The sequence below is a fragment of the Salvelinus namaycush genome, chromosome 7, assembly GCF_016432855.1.
Source record: "Salvelinus namaycush isolate Seneca chromosome 7, SaNama_1.0, whole genome shotgun sequence".
NCBI lineage: Eukaryota > Metazoa > Chordata > Actinopteri > Salmoniformes > Salmonidae > Salvelinus > Salvelinus namaycush.
Genome location: NC_052313.1, coordinates 59,715,417 through 59,736,682, shown reverse-complemented (window position 1 = coordinate 59,736,682; position 21,266 = coordinate 59,715,417). Strand labels below are relative to the sequence as shown.

The 21,266-nt window shown below is 44.2% G+C and overlaps 1 pseudogene; it reads right to left on the bottom strand.

Annotated features, from left to right (window-relative positions):
- Positions 1–6,762: 6,762 nt before the first annotated feature.
- On the bottom strand, positions 6,763–8,064 carry LOC120050886 (annotated as a pseudogene).
- Positions 8,065–21,266: the final 13,202 nt, after the last annotated feature.

Here is a 21,266-nt window from a genome sequence, read left to right as displayed (position 1 = left end):
TAGCCGTACCATTAACTTGAACGCCAATTACATGGTTTTGTTCAAAAATCCTAGAGACAAACTGCAAATTAGCACTCTAGCTCAACAGATGTACCCGGGAAGGAAATCCTACTGTATGGAGAGCTATGAGGACGCTACCAAAGCGCCATTTTCTTATTTAATCGTGGATTTAAAAGCAAATACTCCAGAACACCTGAGGCTACGAACCGGTCTGTTCCCATGGGAGTGGCCTGCTGCGTACATTCCTAAAAAGTAACAGCTATGTCTCTGCATTTAAAAAGAAACCTGCCCCTCTTGAGAAGCCTAGTTGGGTCTACAACTAAAGAACGGAAGGCCATCTTGGGTCGCTGTTCTTCAGATCTCATATTATCCCTATGTGAGATTGCTTTGAATCTTCTCAAAGGACGCATTCCACTCACCCTGACCCAATTGAAAAAATTAAAGAGACAAAAGACCGCGATCAAACGCTTTGCCAATAAAAGGGCCAGTCTTCAAAAGAAAAGACATAGCATACAATAGTCTGGGGGTTTTCTTCTACCTTTACTAAGTATAGCTGTGCCCTTCATCACCAGCCTTATTGCTGCCAGACGTGGGGGGTGAACACCGAGTGTGATGGCCAATAAAATGTATTTGGTGCCACAACAAGAGTTGGATAGACTTAAAAAACAAATGCAGGGTCCTGAAAATATCAGACAAACAGCGGGAAATTATTTGGATACGGCCATGAAGGATATTTTGAACCGAAAAGGATTGAACCCTACGATAAGATCCAAAAATACACAAACCTATTGCAAAGGTATTTGGCCTTGGTAAAACAAGGGGAGAGAGAGACCAACCATTTAACGCTTTCCCTACCGGACCCTTTAAAAGATGACGGGCCTAGCGAGAGCCAAGCCCCTGTAACGCCTGTACCTGCGATCTTACCGGTTGAAGATCAAATGCCTGTTGAAGATAAAGTTATGCAGGACATGTTGACACATGTTCTGGTACGTAACAGGAAAAATGTTAGATACATTATGAACAAGATAAAAGACTCAAAGGGGACCGCTACTTGGAATGACAGAGGAGAGTTTATCCTTCAGGGCGCTGTTGTCAGGGGTTCACATATGCTTGACTTGCTTAAAAGTACCACGGCTGCCCACAAGGTTGCTGATGACAGAAGACCTCCCGGGTGGCGTCAGTTTCTTAAGGCCCTGGCAATCCTCAACATTCCCCTCTCGGGTGTACCCAACTATAAGCTACGTCAACAGATTCAAGCTTTAAAACAAAAACCTTCAACGAGATACAGCACCCCTAAAGATGCCCCAACAACCCCGCCCCCATATGAAAGGGATGATGATAACTCATTTACCCCCCTGAGAACGTCTCAGGACCTTTTCCTAATCCCGATCTCTCTGGGTGGTTAGACTTTTGAATGACTATGATTAAATTCAATACATTTTATTTGAAAAAATAAGCAATTTAACATTTGTGGCATTCTTGAAACATTTGACGTGAGCATACGCCTTGATTACACGGTCTTAAAGGACACACATTTGAACACTTTTGATATTTTCTAACAAAACAAGCTACAACGTTATCATTACTTCTTAAATCATCCTTATAAAGAGACATAACATCTTCAAAAGAAACTCCCCGGGCTCTTTGGCATAGGTAGAATACGCAGTGTTGACCGCATGTAGTGGAAAGGTTATCTTGCACTTGTTTGATGCTGTAGTATATCTTTGATCCGTTTTTGGTCAAAAATTCTTTAATAGATTTGGGGAAATGCGAAAAACAGGGGGGGGAAAGCCGTAGGAATCAAAAAAAGTTTAGATTTTTCTTCCTCCTTCCTCTTCTAATGTCATAGCGAGCCAATGTTCACCCGGCATGTGTTTAGGATGGGTATTGACAATAAACATGGCAGGCCGCTCCGGCCATTTCTCAATAGGTAATTCATCACAAGCCAACACTCCATAAAATTGTTTTCCAATCAATCGGCTCAAGAGCCCTTCCAACTCTTGGGTATTCATGTCTTTGCTCAACAATCCTTAATAATAATCCACTAAGACCTGTCTTCGGGCATTCACTTCCAAGATTGAATCAGAGCATGCATAAACAATCATGCTAACTGTACAGGCTAAAGGTGTATGGAAACGCATTTCCAGCCCAAGGTTACCTTGGGACGCCACAGACAGATTTCCTGAGGTGTCATCATCAGGTGATAAATTGAAAGCATACAATGTGTAACCCTCTGCAAAATCATTTCTGTCAATAGGCAAAGAGAGATCTTTTAGATGCCGCCCTGTAGCCAGGAATAGATTGTAAAATTCTCGCACAGATATCCGGTTATTAAATTGCGGTTGGAAAGCCTTAGCAGGGACCTGACGTCCTTCCTGACAGAGAGCTACATACTCTGCATTGAAGTGTTGAATTTTTATTTATTTTTTATCTAAGCTGCCCGTATTAGAGGCGTGATCAACCAGACCTATAACCACGTATCGAGGGTTAGGGTTAGGGTGGAGTATTACAATCGTTTTACCATAAGTAAATTCGATGTTTTCGTTCTGATCCGTTTTAAGCTCAACCAGAATGTTTTCAATATATTTCTTGCTTACAGGTACGTAGTGTGGCTTGTCGTAGGTGACAGTGACTATGTCCCCATCCTTTCCGTCTATATGAACTGTTCTCAGGAGGGGCACACAGCTGTCTCCGACCCTTTGATAGGATATGATGTCGGTATACACAAATATGTTGTAAAATCCTGCATGTATATCCGCAAGGAATGGGAATAATTTATCTTTCACATACGTCCATTTATTGGGACCCATCCCCAACATGTAGGCTAAATTACCGCTGGTCTTTATACCCCCGTCAGCATCCCCTGAGATTTGTACCCGTTTATGTATATAGGGTTGTAGATCAGGAATGTTTCCATATTGTTCAGGATTAGGAGTTCATTCAACTCTGAGACGATCCTGTCGACGGTTCTTTAGAATCCTTTTTTAAGCTTAATAAGTTTTGCAGGTTCAGATAGCTTTTTGCAATAAAAATCACGGTCCTTATCTTTGATATTATACCAACTATGGGGGTATGTAATCTCGCTGAGACCTACTTCCCAGGCCTCTGATAACTCTATAGGCTTTGGAAAATTGGTTGTATAATTCGAACTCTGATTATTACGATATATATGTGCAGACGCATAAGTGGGGAAAGTCAGGTAGAAGCCGGTGTGTACCATGATTTTTTTTACCCTTTTCTCTCTTTTGATCTAGAATCTCCTCCACGTGAAAGACTTTGTCTTTACCCAACTGTACCTTCTGTAATTCCTTCTCATAAAAAGATCCCTCTATAAGTTCCCCGTCATAATCTTTTAACTTGTAGACCGGGGGTATGCGTGGCAGACACTCGGTAACGGTGAACAACTCATCGCTGTAACCTTGCTCATATTTTTAGTCGAAAACACCCCTCAGCTTGGATATACGCACCAAGTCCCCCACTATGAATAGAATTTTTATTATATACTCTTATGGTAGCTGCTGTTGTATCCCTTCACTAAATCTTGAACTATATCGATATATCTATGCGTGTTGTGAGCTGTAAAATATCTCCACATCCGCTCCTTCAGAGTTCTGTTAAAGCGTTCAACAACTGAAGCTTTCAAATCCGAGCCTGTAGCAAAATGTACGATATTGTGCTTCTTCATGAGTTTCTGAAAAGTATTATTAAAAAATGATTTTCCGCCATCAGTCTGCACTTTCTTGGGGGCTCCTCCTTCCTTCAAGATAGAGTCAAAGGCCCGGGTCACCTCTGCCCCGCTCTTATTTTTTAAGCCCCTTACAAATGCTATTTTAGAGAAAATATCTATAACCGTTAGCATGTAGCGATTTCCATCATTTTTATCTGCAAGGGCCTGCATGTCACATAGATCCGCCTGAAATTGGGACAAGGGATGCGCAGAAAAAACTCTATTTCTTGGAAATTGTTTTCTTACAGGTTTATGGAGAGTTAATGCATCCTGCTCTGATAACCACTCATTCGCTTAACAGGCTACCGGTTTCTTCGGCTATAGCTCTCTGGAAATGCTCTTTACCCCCTTAAGACCCGGGGTTAGAGGGATTATAATAAATGTTTTTCAACATCTGCTCCGCCATCCTTCTTGCCTCGCTGAGGTACAATAACGTTAATGAGCCACTTTCAAATAACGACAACATTTCACTTTCATTTTAGAATTTTTATTTTATGCATCAAGTATTACGTATACAGACAATTCAGGATTCTTTGCAGGATACATGTCCCAGTTTTCTCAACGATCACAGCATGCAACACCCTGTATATTTGGTTTAGATTTACAGGCTTGTGTCGCTGAATTTTTTAAAACACACATGTCCGATATATAAGCATATAAACAACAAATATGATACACGTTACAATTAAATGGTGTTTCAAACAAATAAAGTAAAATCTTAGACAAAGTTGTTTCTAGTTCTTCAGAATCATCCACAAGACGAGATACCAGTTGTGTCCATTGCAGACTCTCGCCCGTATGTCGTACATGATTCATGATTTGTTCCATTTTCAGCACACGCTCTTCATTAACCCAGGCATTGTGTGTCGTGTAGAACGATACATTGTTCACTTTATTTTCAATAATCTGATGCATAACATTTGTAAGTTCTCTCAAAAGAAGAATTTTATTTATTCTCTCTAACATCGTAGACACATAGTTACCCATTGCTTTACAACTAAATAACAAAATGTCACTCGGTCTCTTGGGGTTTATTGAGCCAGAAAGTCATCACATCAGCCACCACAGCTTCCCGGTATTTATTGTCGTCCACCAGGGTGTGTCGGATTTCTTTGAGTTTCTCGTGGATGTAGATTGCCTCCTTCAGTTCATGTAGGAATGCCTCGGTTACCCCGTAAACTCTGGGGATAGACGGCACAAGACCCATAGACTCCAGGGTATAAACCTGCAGGACCAGTCTTTTCACCAGCTCCTCAAAATGGTTGAAGAAGTAGTATCTTGGCGGGTCGTATAGGCACGGATGACGTGCTGGCTGGGTTGATTGATCTCACAACCGATGCATTTCTCTTATATATTCTCCAATCACCACGTCTAAAAGTGTGGCTACAGAGGCCTCGATGGTGTCCACAAAAATAGTACTGACTACCCCATCAAACACATCCTCAGGCTGTGTAAATGTAGGGGGTGTCGTGGGTCTCGCCAGGGGGGAGTAGAATGTCGGGCTGCGAGGCATAGAGGCCTTAGGGTCTGGCCCCCATGTCGTATCGGAGTCCTGGTATGTTGTATGAATATCCATGGTGTATGATGAAATGAAGAACTGGAGGCTTTAAGGGCACTCCTTTTATTGTTGAACCAGTCCTTTGGGTATCAGGGCGTGGTTAACGCAGCCGCGTACTTAGTTTTCTTCGGAGGCTGTCCCTTCTGAGGATGTACCTTCTTGGGGCTCCTTTGAATCATAATCCTCAGGATTCGTATATATTATGCACTTCTTTACATGAACAATGCTCTGCCGCTGTTGGCTCTGTACAAAGAGAGCGTCCAACAGCTGTAACATTTTCAATTCCATTAGATCCCAAATTTTAAAAGGAATAAGCATGCGCAACCTAAAATCCCCAGTCAGGCCACCATCACGAATGTTTTGGTTGCGGGTTTCCTCGTTGCTGATATAGAACTCCACGTAGCCACATGGAAGTCCATTCTTTCTTTGTATTTTCACCCTGTGAAATATTCTTCCTGAGGAGTCAGGGGCACCTTCCCAACGGGTCTCGTAGCCCGTGAACAAGCTATAACCCTTGGTGATAAGGCTCAGTTCGGGACACACAACCTTGCGAAAAACCATCCAGTCTTCAAGCCTGTAGTCCACTCCTAAAGTCTGATCTGTATATTCTTCTCCTACCGTATAGAGGTTCACTCTACAGGCCAGGTAATCAAACCGATACCCCCATTGATGTCCATTAGACATCAGCACTTGATCTTTCAGAGCAGTTGCGGGCGGTATTTGGGTTCTATACACACTTAGAAACCGCCTTTTTGGCGCATCGTATATTGTGGCTTGATACTTGGCCCTTTCTCTATGTTTCAACCGAGGTCCTGCTTCCGTTGTTACAGTCATCACTGCTTTGCCACCGATCACAAAATCCATGCTGATTTTTAAAATCTTGTTTAGTGTTCTGGGGGTTCAAACTCTTTGAAATGTTCACCCCCCCCAGTTCAAAGAGGTCCCTAGACATCAATCATCATGACAACTTCAAAGGCATTATATAAATATTGCCGCACTCACTAAGGCGTGAGAACAGGAACAGGATGCCCATATATGGGCATAACCACGTGATCACTTCCCGCCAGGATGTCCTGACCGGATGCCCAAATTTGGGCATGCACACGTCATCCGGACATAGGGTCATGAATCAAACGTTTGACGTGTGCCGTCTACTTTATTCTCTCTCACACCAAAACTGACAAGGTGCACACTGATCAGTAAAGAGAGGCTAACATTCTATAACGCTCCCTTTCCTCTGCATTGTTCTCTCACAGTGAGAAACTATAGGATTACAATAGTGTTCTACACTTTCTTCATTTGATCCAATTCAACGTTGCCAGTTATTTAATGACATGAGAATTAAGTGGAGTGTCTAATCTTAGCTGGTCTGAGAGAACTGATGAGGCTTCTCTCCTTTATGTTTACATTGGTGTCTTTTTAAATGGCCCAATCTGTAGAATCTCTTCCCACAGTCAGTGCAGTGATAAGGTTTCTCTCAAGTGTGTATCCGTTGGTGTGTTTCTACATTGCCCAATTGGGAAAAACTCTTGCCACATTGAGAGCAGAAGTAAGGCTTCTCTCCTTTGTCTTTATTCTAATGACCTTTAAGCTCAGCTGGTGTTTTAACATTTTCTACAGTCAGATCAGTGGTAAGGCTCCTCTCTTGTTTCCCTTGGTGTCTTTTTAAATGGCACATTCAAGAGAAACACTTTCCAGTCAGAGCAGGAGTAAGGCTTCTCTCCAGTGTGTGTATATGTTCAGATCGTTTTAAGGTGTCCGGACGAGAGAAACTCGCCCCACAGTCAGATCAGGAGTAAGGCTTCTCTCCTGTGTGTATACGTTCATGTTTTTTTAAGGTGCTCAGTAGAGAGAAACTCGCCCCACAGTCAGATCAGGAGTAAGGCTTCTCTCCTGTGTGTATACGTTCATGTTGTTTTAGGTGGCTTGGCCGAGAGAAACTCTTTCCACAGTCAGAGCAGAAGTAAGGCTTCTCTCCTGTGTGTGTTCTCTGATGAACTTTTAGTGCAGTTGATGTTTTGAAGCATTTTCCACATTCAGAGCAGGAGTAAGGCTTCTCTCCTGTGTGTATACGTTCATGTTGTTTTAGGTGGCTTGGTTGAGAGAAACTCTTTCCACAGTCAGAGCAGAAGTAAGGCTTCTCTCCTTTGTGTGTACGTTCATGTTGTTTTAAGGTGACCGGTTGAGAGAAACTCACCCCACATTCAGAGCAGGAGTAAGGCTTCTCTCCTGTGTGTATACGTTCATGTGCTTTTAAGTTGCACAGTTGAGAGAAACTCACCCCACATTCAGAGCAGGAGTAAGGCTTCTCTCCTGTGTGTATATGTTCATGTTGTTTTAGGTTGCTTGGTCGAGAGAAACTCTTTCCACAGTCAGAGCAGGAGTAAGGCTTCTCTCCTTTGTGTGTACGTTCATGTTGTTTTAAGGTGCCCAGTTGAGAGAAACTCTTTCCACAGTCAGAGCAGGAGTACGGCTTCTCTCCAGTGTGTATACGTTCATGTCGTTTTAAGGTGTCCCGATGAGAGAAACTCTTTCCACAGTCAGAGCAGGAGTAAGGCTTCTCTCCTGTGTGTATATGTTCATGTCGTTTTAAGGTGTCCCGATGAGAGAAACTCTTTCCACAGTCAGAGCGGGAGAAATGCTTCTCTCCTCTGTGTGTTCCATGATGAACTTTTAGCGCAGTTGACGTTTTGAAGCATTTTCCACATTCAGAGCAGGAGTAAAGCTTTTCTCCTGTGTGTATTTTTAGGTGTATTTTTAGCTTTGATAGAAATGGGAAAATCTCCTCACAATGTGGGCAGTGGTGAGACCTCTTTGCTCTGTGATCTTCCTGCTGATGCTCTCTGGATGTAGAGAATGTCTCAACATTGTCTCCTGTGTGAACAATATCAGAACAACCAGACAATTGGTGTGATATACATGTCAATCAAATGTATTTTATGAAGCTCTTTTTACATAAGTTGTAACAAAGTCCTTTACAGAAACCAACCCGAAATCCCCAAAGAGCAAGCAATGCAGATGTAGAAGCACAGGGCCACGAAAAACTCCCTAGAAAGCAGGAACCTTGGAAGAAACAGAGAGGAACCAGGCTCAAAGGGGTGGCCGGTCCTCTTCTGTCTGTACCGGGTGACATGTGTATTCATATCAGTAGGCTGTACAGTACAGGGGAATAAAACTATTCTAAAAGTGGGTAAGAGATGAAAGCTAAAAAGGGGCGTGTCATCCTCCACTCACTATCACAAGGGTTAGTAACTACACAGACTCACTTCATAGAACTTTAAAACACTGGCAGTTTGTCTACTTCACTTCTTTAGTCTACTCTCTGAGCACTCCAGATAGCTCAGTTAATAAAACAAATGCTGGCAATACTGGTGTCAAACCATGCAAGTGTCAGTAGCATGAAATAACATATACCTTCTCATTGAAACAGTTCATCATGAAACAGTTCTACTGCAACTTTTCATACACAGTGGGAAGTTGGAATGAACAACAAACTTAGTTAGATAGAACCTGCTCTTACCATGATTAACAGATGTCCCAATCTTCTCCTCCTCTTCTTCATCTTTAATGTTGACATTCAGCTCAAGTGTTTGCCTGCAGTCTTCCAGCTTCACTGATGCCCTTTCTGGATCCTGCATTGCAAACTGGGCTCCACTGTCACAATCAGGACCCAGTGACTGTGGGTTTGGACTCAGTGTGGAAGGAGAGAGGCAGGCTGGGTTTGTCCTCACTGTTGATGTTACCGGCCTCAGACTTAATTCTAGTCCTGTAGTAAAAATGAGAAACAGACACAAAAAGTTATTGTCTTGACAGTTCTGGCACTTTATTCTCTAAAAATACACTGCTCAAAAAAATAAAGGGAACACTTAAACACAATGTAACTCCAAGTCAATCACACTTCTGTGAAATCAAACTGTCCACTTAGGAAGCAACACTGATTGACAATACATTTCACATGCTGTTGTGCAAATGGAATAGACAACAGGTGGATTAGCAAGACACCCCCAATAAAGGAGTGGTTCTGCAGGTGGTGACCACAGACCACTTCTCAGTTCCTATGCTTCCTGGCTGATGTTTTGGTCACTTTTGAATGCTGCCAGTGCTTTCACTCTAGTGGTAGCATGAGACGGAGTCTACAACCCACACAAGTGGCTCAGGTAGTGCAGCTCATCCAGGATGGCACATCAATGCGAGCTGTGGCAAGAAGGTTTGCTGTGTCTGTCAGCGTAGTGTCCAGAGCATGGAGGCGCTACCAGGAGACAGGCCAGTACATCAGGAGATGTGGAGGCCGTAGGAGGGCAACAACCCAGCAGCAGGACCGCTACCTCCACCTTTGTGCAAGGAGGAGCACTGCCAGAGCCCTGCAAAATGACCTCCAGCAGGCCACAAATGTGCATGTGTCTGCTCAAACGGTCAGAAACAGACTCCATGAGGGTGGTAATGAGGGCCCGACGTCCACAGGTGGGGGTTGTGCTTACAGCCCAACACCGTGCAGGACGTTTGGCATTTGCCAGAGAACACCAAGATTGGCAAATTCGCCATCTGTGCTCTTCACAGATGAAAGCAGGTTCATACTGAGCACATGTGACAGACGTGACAGTCTGGAGACGCCGTGGAGAACGTTCTGCTGCCTGCAACATCCTCCAGCATGACCGGTTTGGCGGTGGATCAGTCATGGTGTGGGGTGGCATTTCTTTGGGGGTCCGCACAGCCCTCCATGTGCTCGCCAGAGGTAGCCTGACTGCCATTAGGTACCGAGATGAGATCCTCAGACCCCTTGTGAGACCATTTGCTGGTGCGGTTGGCCCTGGGTTCCTCCTAATGCAAGACAATGCTAGACCTCATGTGGCTGGAGTGTGTCAGCAGTTCCTGCAAGAGGAAGGCATTGATGCTATGGACTGGCCCGCCCGTTCCCCAGAACTGAATCCAATTGAGCACATCTGGGACATCATGTCTCGCTCCATCCACCAACACCACGTTGCACCACAGACTGTCCAGGAGTTGGCGGATGCTTTAGTCCAGGTCTGGGAGGATATCCCTCAGGAGACCATCCGCCACCTCATCAGGAGCATGCCCAGGTGTTGTAGGGAGGTCATACAGGTACGTGGCGGCCACACACACTACTGAGCCTCATTTTGACTTGTTTTAAGGACATTACATCAAAGTTGGATCAGCCTGTAGTGTGGTTTTTCTCTTTAAATTTTGAGTGGGACTCCAAATCCAGACCTCCATGGGTTGATAAATTTGATTTCCATTGATCATTTGTGTGTGATTTTGTTGTCAGCACATTCAACTATGTAAAGAAAAAAGTATTTAATAAGAATATTTCATTCAGATCTAGGATGTGTTATTTTAGTGTTCCCTTTATTGTTTTGAGCAGTGTATATTATATGTTCAATTATCTAATTCAGTGCTTGACTTGGACTGAAAAAGGTGCCGGTGCTGTTTATATTTAGGCACAGGAGCTCCACAATACTGTTGAGCTAATATTCTATAAGAGGAACTGTCACGACTTCCGCCGAAGTCGGCCCCTCTCCTTGTTCGGGCGGCGCTCGCCGGTCGAAGTCACCGGTCTTCTAGCCATCGCCAATCCATTACATGTTCAGTATTTAACCCTCTGTTTCCCACATGTATGTGTGCGTGTTTGTTCTATGTTGATGGCTGTATCTGACGGCTGGTATTTTGTTGCCGGGCTTTGTATCTACGCCCGTTTATTCGTGGTACCGGTATATTTCACGCACCATTCTATTGTTTCTATACTGGTGTTTTTTCGTGTATTAAATACCTTGTCCACGCATCTCAACTCTCCTGCGCTTGACTCCTTTTCACCAGTTACCCAAAGCCTTGACAGAAACACGCACCTCAAATGGAGTCAGCAGGAGCAGGTGCCCCTGCAGTAGGGGTCGAGGAGCGAGTCCAGCAGGCCTCTACTATTCCCCAGCATCTCGGCAGCGCCATGGACCGCGTGCTGCACACAATGGAAGAGAGGAGGAGTTCCTCCAGCGTCTCCACCAGCACCACCAGTTTCACCTATAATGACCCCTCCACCTGGTCCCAGCGGGATTCGGCTCGCCCTCCGGAGGGAGTATGATGGTACGGCGGCGGGATGTCAGGGGTTCTTGCTCCAGCTAGAGCTCTACCTGGCAACCGTCCACCTGGCTCCCTCAGGCCGTGAGAGCGTGGCCACCCTCGTCTCCTGCCTCTCAGGAAAGGCCCTGGAGTGGGCCAACGCCTTATGGGGGGAAGAAGAAGCGGTGTTGGACCACTTCGGGATTTCACCCGCTGCTTTCGGGCAGTCTTTGACCACCCGCCTGAGGGTAGAGCGGCGGGTGAACGTCTCGTGCACCTGAGGCAGGGGACGAGGAGCGCACAGGAGTTCATGATGGAACGACAAGGCCCTGATCGATCACTACCGGTGCAGTTTGCACGAGGACGTCCGTCGGGAGTTGGCCTGCAGGGACACCACTCTCACATTCAACCAGCTGGTGGACCTGTCCACCCGGCTGGATAACTTGCTGGCTACCCGCGGACATCCAGATCGGGGTCGGTCAATTCCATCCCCCATCACCACCGCGCCGACGCCCATGGAGCTGGGAGGTGCTGCACTTAGGGCGACAGGAGGCGGGGCCATTCCATGCACCATCTGTGGGCGCAGAGGGCACACTGCCGGTCGGTGCTGGGGAGGTTCCTCTGGGAGTCGAGGCAGCAGACAGGGCACTCTCGTGTCACCCCAGGTGAGTCGGCACCAGGCTCACCCAGAGCCCCTGGTTGCTCACATGTTTTTGTTTATTAATTTTCTTGAGTTGTCCCCGCATTCCCAGCTTAAGGCGCTCGTAGATTCAGGCGCAGCAGGGAATTTTATTGACAGATCATTTTTAGGCATCCCCATTGTTCCTGTGGATATGCCCTTCCCTGTGCACGCCCTAGATAGTTAGCCCTGACCCTAATGGTCGACTATGGAGGCCACCGCTCCACTTGGCATGGTTACGCAGGAGGGTCACAAGGAGAGAATCAGTCTCTTCCTTATTGATTCTCCTGCGTTTCCCGTGGTGCTGGGCCTACCCTGGTTGGCCTGTCATGACCACACTATTTCGTGGCAACAGACCGCTCTCACGGGGTGGTCACGAAAGTGCTCGGGGAGGTGTTTAGGGGTTTCCATCGGTGCTACTACAGTGGAAAGCCTAGACCAGGTCTCCACCGTGCGCATCCCCTCTGAATATACCGGACGGAGGGATTGTGCGATAAATCTCCTGGTAAACGTAGCACTTCCCAGGAGTCACGTGTATCCCCTGTCGCAAGAGGAGACGGCGGCTATGGAAACATATGTTTCCGAATCTCTGGGGCAGGGGTACATTCTGCCCTCCACGTAACCTGCCTGCTCGAGTTTATTTTTTGTGAAGAAGAAGGATAGAGGTCTGCGCCCGTGTATTGACTATCGAGGCATTAACCAAATCACTGTGAGGTACAGTTACCCGCTACCTCTCATAGCCAGTGCGATCGAGTCAATGCACGGGGCACACTTCTTCACAAAATTGGATCTCAGGAGCGCTTACAACCTGGTGCGTATCCGGGAGGGAGAAGAGTGGAAGACGGCGTTTAGTACCACATCAGGCCATTATGAGTACCTTGTCATGCCATACGGGTTGATGAATCTCCATCAGTCTTCCAATCCTTTGTAGACGAGATTTTCAGGAACCTGCACGGGCAGGGTGTGGTGGTGTATATCGATGACATTCTGATATACTCCGCTACACGCGCCGAGTATGTGTCCTTGGTGCGCAGGGTACTTGGACGACTGTTGGAGTATGACCTGTACGTCAAGGCTGAGAAATGCCTGTTCTTCCAGCAGGCCGTCTCCTTCCTAGGGTATCGCATTTCCACATCAGGGGTGGAGATGGAGAGTGACCGCATTTCAGCTGTGCGTAATTGGCCGACTCCCACCACGGTAAAGAAAGTGCAGCGGTTTCTAGGGTTTGCCAACCACTACCGGAGGTTCATCCGGGGCTTTGGTCAGGTAGCAGCTCCCATTACCTCACTGCTGAAGGGGGGACCGGTGCGTTTGCAGTGGTCGGCTGAGGCGGACAGGGCTTTTGGTCACCTGAGGGCTCTGTTATACCTCGGCTTTACCACACTGCTTCCCTCTACACTCAGCTCCTTCCTCTCCACACTGCTTCCCTCTACACTCAGCTCCTCCCTGACTACACTACACCTGCCATTGCAGTTAATTCATCCTCACTCGTCACATTCACTTCCCTCCTGTAGCTCTTCTAAAGGCTCTGTGTCATCCTCCATTCCATATTCACTCAAAACATTCCACTTTTCTTCTTGTCCACCATCTTCTCCTTCATCAGATCTTCCAGAAAGCTTGTGCAATCCCCCATTGAAATCCCATTTGTTTTCTTATCCGCCGTCTCACCTCATCCACACCCAAGTAGCTGCATACCAAGAGTACCACAGTATAAATCATAATACCCATAAAACCTAGCAGTCAAACATGAAATGGTTCCAATCCTGTTTCCACCATTCATTTTTTCCCGTTGGGAATTTTATAAACACTTAAATAAGGGCTGTGTTTCATGTAGGCTTACCCTGGAATTACGTTTTGATAACCGTGTAAATTTCTGGGACAAGATGACAAAGATAGTCATCTGTATTTACCCCCACAAAAATGAAATATAATTAGCTGCTAATGTGGCTATTGAAAGGGTTAAACCTTTTAAACGGTTAATACATTGTGTTATGATAAACTGTAAGGTCTCCTCTTCAGGAGACCTCTGTGTGTGTGGGTTAACACCTGTTTTGAGTGTTGTGCCCTTCAGACACGATCAGAAGGCGGAAACCGCCTACGTTCATACTCCTGTCTGGGCCACACCTGCCTATGAGGTTCTGAGAATACGACTGGTTTCCTGAGAACACAAGGCTACCGCAGGCCTAATGAAAACAGCCACCTGTCAGAAGATGCTTGGACTCGTTCACCTTATGATCCTATACTTGTGATGAAAGATCAAGTTTCAGTCAAACCCACTTCTGAGCTTTTAATTGCTGACAAGATGGTTGCTGCTGTCATGGGGAGGGTAGATTTATTAAAATGTTGTTGCCAGGGAAAGTCACACGGAGGACTGGGGAGGCTATATGAGTTACAGGATGTCTTAGACATTTTGCAGAACCTGGGGAGAGCTATCATATACTGTACCAACAGCTGCCTACAATTGTATTACTAAAGGAGAATTTTAATACTTAAACAAAAAGTATTTCCGTTCCATTACTAATGTATGTTTGATAATTATATAGACCTGATCATCTGTTGAAGAAATTGACCAACACTATCATAAAACTACAAATGCCATGATGATCAGAACAAGACTGACAAATCTAGGCAACGGTAAGGATCTCTGGGTTAACTAATGTTAGCTAAATTTAGTAATGAATAAAATAGGCTACATTTATTTAAAATTTACAATTCTGTGAACTGTCTTGTGCAAGTTTTAAATTGACACAATACCTGTTAGCAAAGGTGTCAGCTAGAGATGACATGCAGGAGCTTGCGGTGATTGGTTGTTTTGCATGATGTCTACTTTGATGCTAATTAGCATTTTATAATCCGAGAGGAAATAAAGACTAATATATTGATAAATCACCTTGTCCGAGAGAGATTTACATGGTTATCAAAATGTCACGCCAGGGTAAGCCAACACGAAACACAGCCCTTATTTTAATTGTTTCTAAAGTCAACGAAAAATGATTGGAACATTTACATTTTTTTCCCGAAACAGAAATATCACATTTACATCAATATTCAGAACCCTTACTCCATACTTTGATGAAGCACAGTTGTCAGCGATTACAGCCTTGAGTCTTCTTCGGTATGACGCTACAAGCTTTGGCATAGCTGTTTTGGGGAGTTTCTCGCATTCTTCTCTGTAGACGTGTCGCCGCAAAGCTATTTTCATATCTCTCCAGAGATATTCGATTGGGTTCAAGTCTGGGCTTTGGCTGGGCCACTCAAGGACATTCAGAGGAGTGTCGTCGGGACAAGTCTGTGTTGTCTTAGCTTTGTGTTTAGGGTAGTCGTCCTGTTGGAAGGTGAACCGTCACCCCCAGTGTGAGGTCCTGAGTGCTGTGGAGCAGGTTTTCATAAAGGATCTATCTGTACTTCGTTGAACTTTGCGCCGTTCATCTTTCAATCGATCCTGACTAGTCTCCCAGTCCCTGCCGCTGAAAAACATCCCCACAAATTGCTCCTGCCACCACCATGCTTCACTGTAGGGATGGTGCCAGGTTTCCTCCAGGCGTGATGCTTGACATTAAGGCCAAAGAGTTCAATCTTGGTTTTATCAGACCAGAGAATCTTGTTTCTCATGATCTGAGTCCTTTCGGTGTCTTTTGGCAAACTCCAAGCAGGTTGTCATGAGCCTTTTACTGAAGAGTGGCTTCCATCTGGGCACTCTACCATAAAGGCATGATTAGTGGAGTGCTGCAGAGATAGTTGTCCTTCTGGAAGGTTCTCCCTTCGCCACAGAGGAGCTCTGTCAGAGTGACCATCGGCTTCTTGGTCACCTCCCTGACCAAGGTCCTTCTCAACTGATGTCTCAGTTTGGCCGGGTGTCCAGCTTCCTAAAAAAGTATTGGTGGTTCCAAACCTCTTCCATTTAAGAATGATGGAGGCCTTTCGATCATATCCTTGGACTAAAATGATTGACACTCACATGCAAAGGAACTTTGGGTAATGTAGCACATATTCAATGGCATCTTTTTCTCACGTAGGCTGTTCATTTCTGATCTTTGATACTTTTTTTGTTTTGTAAACGTATCATGGTATACTACATGAATGCTATATGGGAGGGCCACTGTTACTTGGTAGCTACTAGCAAAAGACCCTGTGTTGTGGATCATCTACAACTATTTTGGACTGTCCATACTGTAACGTTAGTCTCAGGCTTCACTAACTAGCGTTACTGTTATAGGTGGAGCTATTCTTTGCTACTTTTCAAACAAATACTGTAATATTTCACATATCTTGCTAGATATGTATCTTGTTGTGATATTTCACATAACTAATATGTGCTTTGAAAGCCTTCCATCTGGTACTCGCTGTCGTTTGGTCAGTGTTCAATGTAAAATAAACATCTTTATGCACTCCAACGTAATGTAAGAAGTCTGGGTCCTGTAACCATCTGGGACGCAAACACCATACTAGTTTTGTATGCCTATAAAATAATGACTCATGGGAACGGTCACTCAGAACAATACTATCATAGCCACGCCCTGCTACATTGGGAAGCAATGAGCAAGAAACTAAAAAGTAGTCTGTATGAGAAAATTATTTAAAATGTTGACGAGTAACAGGAATACTCCCTTTTACTCTGGTTCTGAGTCCTCCAAGGTTCACATAGATTTAAGTCCTTAATAATAATCCACTAAGACCTGTCTTCGGGAATTCACTTCCAAGATTGAATCAGAGCATGCATAAACAATCATGCTAACTGTACAGGCTAAAGGTGTACGGAAACGCATTTCCAGCCTGAGGTTACCTTGGGACACCACAGACAGATTTCCTGAGGTGTCATCATCAGGGGATAAATTGAAAGCATACAATGTGTAACCCTCTGCAAAATCATTTCTGTCAATAGGTAAAGAGAGATCTTTTAGATGCCGCCCTGTAGCCAGGAATAGATTGTAAAATTCTCGCACAGATATCCGGTTATTAAATTGCGGTTGGAAAGCCTTAGCAGGGACCTGACGTCCTTCCTGACAGAGAGCTACATACTCTGCATTGAAGTGTTGATTTTTTTTTTTTTTTTTTTAATCTAAGCTGCCCGTATTAGAGGCGTGATCAACCAGACCTATAACCACGTATCGAGGTAAAGGGCCTAGAAATAGGTTTTCTTGACTGCAGATTCTACTGCCCACAGGTATGCTAAAGGTTTTCATGGTAATTCTTTGGAGAGGGTAAAGGGCATTTCCTTTCATCAAAGCCTGCGAGTGACCCAGACGAACTGCCGGAGATACAGACACTTTTTTAATAAAAAGCGTTGCCCCCCTTTTAAACTAAAGTCCCCGTCCTGGGCAGACATCAGGCAAAACTCATCCTTGGCCCTGGTTAATTTTACTCTTAAATCAACCAAATTTAAGAGTAAACGTTCTTGAAAGAAAATGTCAGAGTGTATAGGCCCTAGCAAATGAAACTCTCGAGATTCGGTGCAGTAGCGAGCGCGTGCCTCCAGTCCTTTGTTTGCACCAGTGGGAGGGTCTGTCGATTCCATAGAGCCTCCTGCAGTATCCTTGCTAAACAGCCCGGCGCTGAATTGTGTCTTGAGAGTGTCTTCGGAGTAGTTGAGTAAACACTCCATGATGGTCCTATAAGGGTATGTGGCACTGCTTTGACTGATTAGGCGTTCACCCAAAGTCACATCCACTTGGGAGAAGATGGTGGCCACTGGGTAATTAATGAGACTCACTGGCATCGCCTGCAATACTAGTGCCATCTCTTTTGGTCACTTTTAGACGCAAATGCACCAAGGTGTTGTTGAAGTCCAGATAGTTGTCACCGTGGCCTGGTATGAAAAATTCTATAGGACCGTTGTCGGTAATGACAGAGAGTGGGGCTATCTCCACATAACTGGACCTCTCTATTGAATGTTGGGTTAAGGGGGCTGTGAAAAGATCGAGCTCTGTCTTTATAGCTTCAGAGGACATGCGGTGTAAAAAAGCCATGTTGCTTGTTCTTTTAGAAAATACTTCTGAGTATTCTTTTTGTCGTTTTTGGTCCAGACCTCCTCACTTTACCACGTCTTTGACTTACTGAGTTTCTTTTAACGGTTAACCTTCGCTTTTTAAGGGCAACCCTGCGCCTTATACCCGGAGGTCTCTTTTTTGGTCTTCGAGACAACATCATAAGCCCCGAGCCTTCTTGATGCTCGGCATCTGGTGACGCCCTTCTGGTCTTAGCATTGGCTACAACCTCACTTACTATATTTTTAGCCGCTGATTTTAAATGTGGTTTGGCTATGCTGAAGCCTCTCTTCATAAACGGTAAAACCATCCTAAAGAGGTTACGAAATATACCTCCTATCCCCGAACCGTACATGGTCGGGGATCCATAATAGCCGGGTAGTCCATTACCCACTTGATCAACATTGTATGAGACATAGCGGTTAGGGTCGAGTTGTTGATGGTCCATAACCCTTTTTAAATGTATTTGTATTATGTTTATAAATATATATAATACAAATATTATATATGTAGAGAGGTTTTGGAAGGTCTAAAGTGGAGTTTTACAATCGTTTTACCATAAGAAAATTCAATGTTTTCGTTCTGATCCGTTTTAAGCTCAACCAGAATGTTTTCAATATATTTCTTGCTTACAGGTACGTAGTGTGGCTTGTCGTAGGTGAGTGACTATGTCCCCATCCTTTCCGTCTATATGAATTGTTCTCAGGAGGGGCACACAGCTGTCTCCGACCCTTTGATAGGATATGATGTCGGTATACACAAATATGTTGTAAAATCCTGCATGTATATCCGCAGGGAATGGGAATAATTTATCTTTCACATACGTCCATTTATTGGGACCCATCCCCAACATGTAGGCTAAATTACCGCTGGTCTTTATACCCCCGTCAGCATCCCCTGAGATTTGTACCCGTTTATGTATATAGGGTTGTAGATCAGGAATGTTTCCATATTGTTCAGGGTTAGGAGTTCATTCAACTCTGAGACGATCCTGTCGACGGTTCTATAGAATCCTTTTTTAAGCTTAATAAGTTTTGCAGGTTCAGATAACATTTTGCAATAAAAATCACGGTCCTTATCTTTGATATTATACCAACTATGGGGGTATGTAATCTCGCTGAGACCTACTTCCCAGGCCTCTGATAACTCTATAGGCTTTGGAAAATTGGTAGTATAATTCGAACTCTGATTATTACGATATATATGTGCAGACGCATAAGTGGGGAAAGTCAGGTAGAAGCCGGTGTGTACCATGATTTTTTTTACCCTTTTCTCTCTTTTGATCTAGAATCTCCTCCACGTGAAAGACTTTGTCTTTACCCAACTGTACCTTCTGTAATTCCTTCTCATAAAAAGATCCCGCTATAAGTTCCCCGTCATAATCTTTTAACTTGTAGACCGGGGGTATGCGTGGCAGACACTCGGTAACGGTTAACAACTCATCGCTGTTACCTTGCTCATATTTTTTGTCAAAAACACCCCTCAGCTTGGATATATGCACCAAGTCCCCCACTATGAATAGAATTTTTATTTTTTTCTTACGACGAAAGGGGAACAAACCATACAGATTTTTAAAGACTTGAAAAGAGTTTTCAGAAGAGACCTCGGAGGGCTTCATACGTATACTCTTATGGTAACTGCTGTTGTATCCCTTCACTAAATCTTGAACTATATCGATATATCTATGCGTGTTGTGAGCTGTAAAATATCTCCACATCCGCTCCTTCAGAGTTCTGTTAAAGCGTTCAACAACTGAAGCTTTCAAATCCGAGCCTGTAGCAAAATGTACGATATTGTGCTTCTTCATGAGTTTCTGAAAAGTATTATAAAAAAATTATTTTCCGCCATCAGTCTGCACTTTCTTGGGGGCTCCTCCTTCCTTCAAGATAGTCAAAGGCCCGGGTCACCTCTGCCCCGCTCTTATTTTTTTAAGCCCCTTACAAATGCTATTTTAGAGAAAATATCTATAACCGTTAGCATGTAGCGATTTCCATCATTTTTATCTGCAAGGGCCTGCATGTCACATAGATCCGCCTGAAATTGGGACAAGGGATGCGTAGAAAAAACTATATTTCTTGGAAATTGTTTTCTTACAGGTTTATGGAGAGTTAATGCATCCTGCTCTGATGCATCCTAATGCATCCTGCTCTGACTCATTCACTTTAGCATCGCTTAACAGGCTACCTGTTTCTTCGGCTATAGCTCTCTGGAAATGCTCTTTACCCCCATAAGACCCGGGGTTAGAGGGATTATAATAAATGTTTTTCAACATCTGCTCCGCCATCCTTCTTGCCTCGCTGAGGTACAATAACGTTAATGAGCCACTTTCAAATAATGACAACATTTCACTTTCATTTTAGAATTTTTATTTTATGCATCTAGTATTACGTATACAGACAATTCAGGATTCTTTGCAGGATACATGTCCCAGTTTTCTCAACGATCACAGCATGCAACACCCTGTATATTTGGTTTAGATTTACAGGCTTGTGTCGCTGAATTTTTAAATACACACATGTCCGATATATAAGCATATAAACAACAAATATGATACACGTTACAATTAAATGGTGTTTCAAACAAATAAAGTAAAATCTTAGACAAAGTTGTTTCTAATTCTTCAGAATCATCCACAAGACGTGATACCAGTTGTGTCCATTGCAGACTCTCGCCCGTATGTCGTACATGATTCATGATTTGTTCCATTTTCAGCACACGCTCTTCATTAACCCAGGCATTGTGTGTCGTGTAGAACGATACATTGTTCACTTTATTTTCAATAATCTGATGCATAACATTTGTAAGTTCTCTCAAAAGAAGAATTTTATTTATTCTCTCTAACATCGTAGACACATAGTTACCCATTGCTTTACAACTAAATAACAAAATGTCACTCGGTCTCTTGGGGTTTATTGAGCCAGAAAGTCATCACATCAGCCACCACAGCTTCCCGGTATTTATTGTCGGATTTCTTTGAGTTTCTCGTGGACGTAGATTGCCTCCTTCAGTTCATGTAGGAATGCCTCGGTTACCCCGTAAACTCTGGGGATAGACGGCACAAGACCCATAGACTCCAGGGCTCTGACCAGCGATGGTATAAACCTGCAGGACCACAGTCTTTTCACCAGCTCCTCAAAATGGTTGAAGAAGTAGTATCTTGGCGGGTCGTATAGGCACGGATGACGCGCTGGCTGGTTTGATTGATCTCACAACCGATGCATTTTTCTCTTATATATTCTCCAATCACCA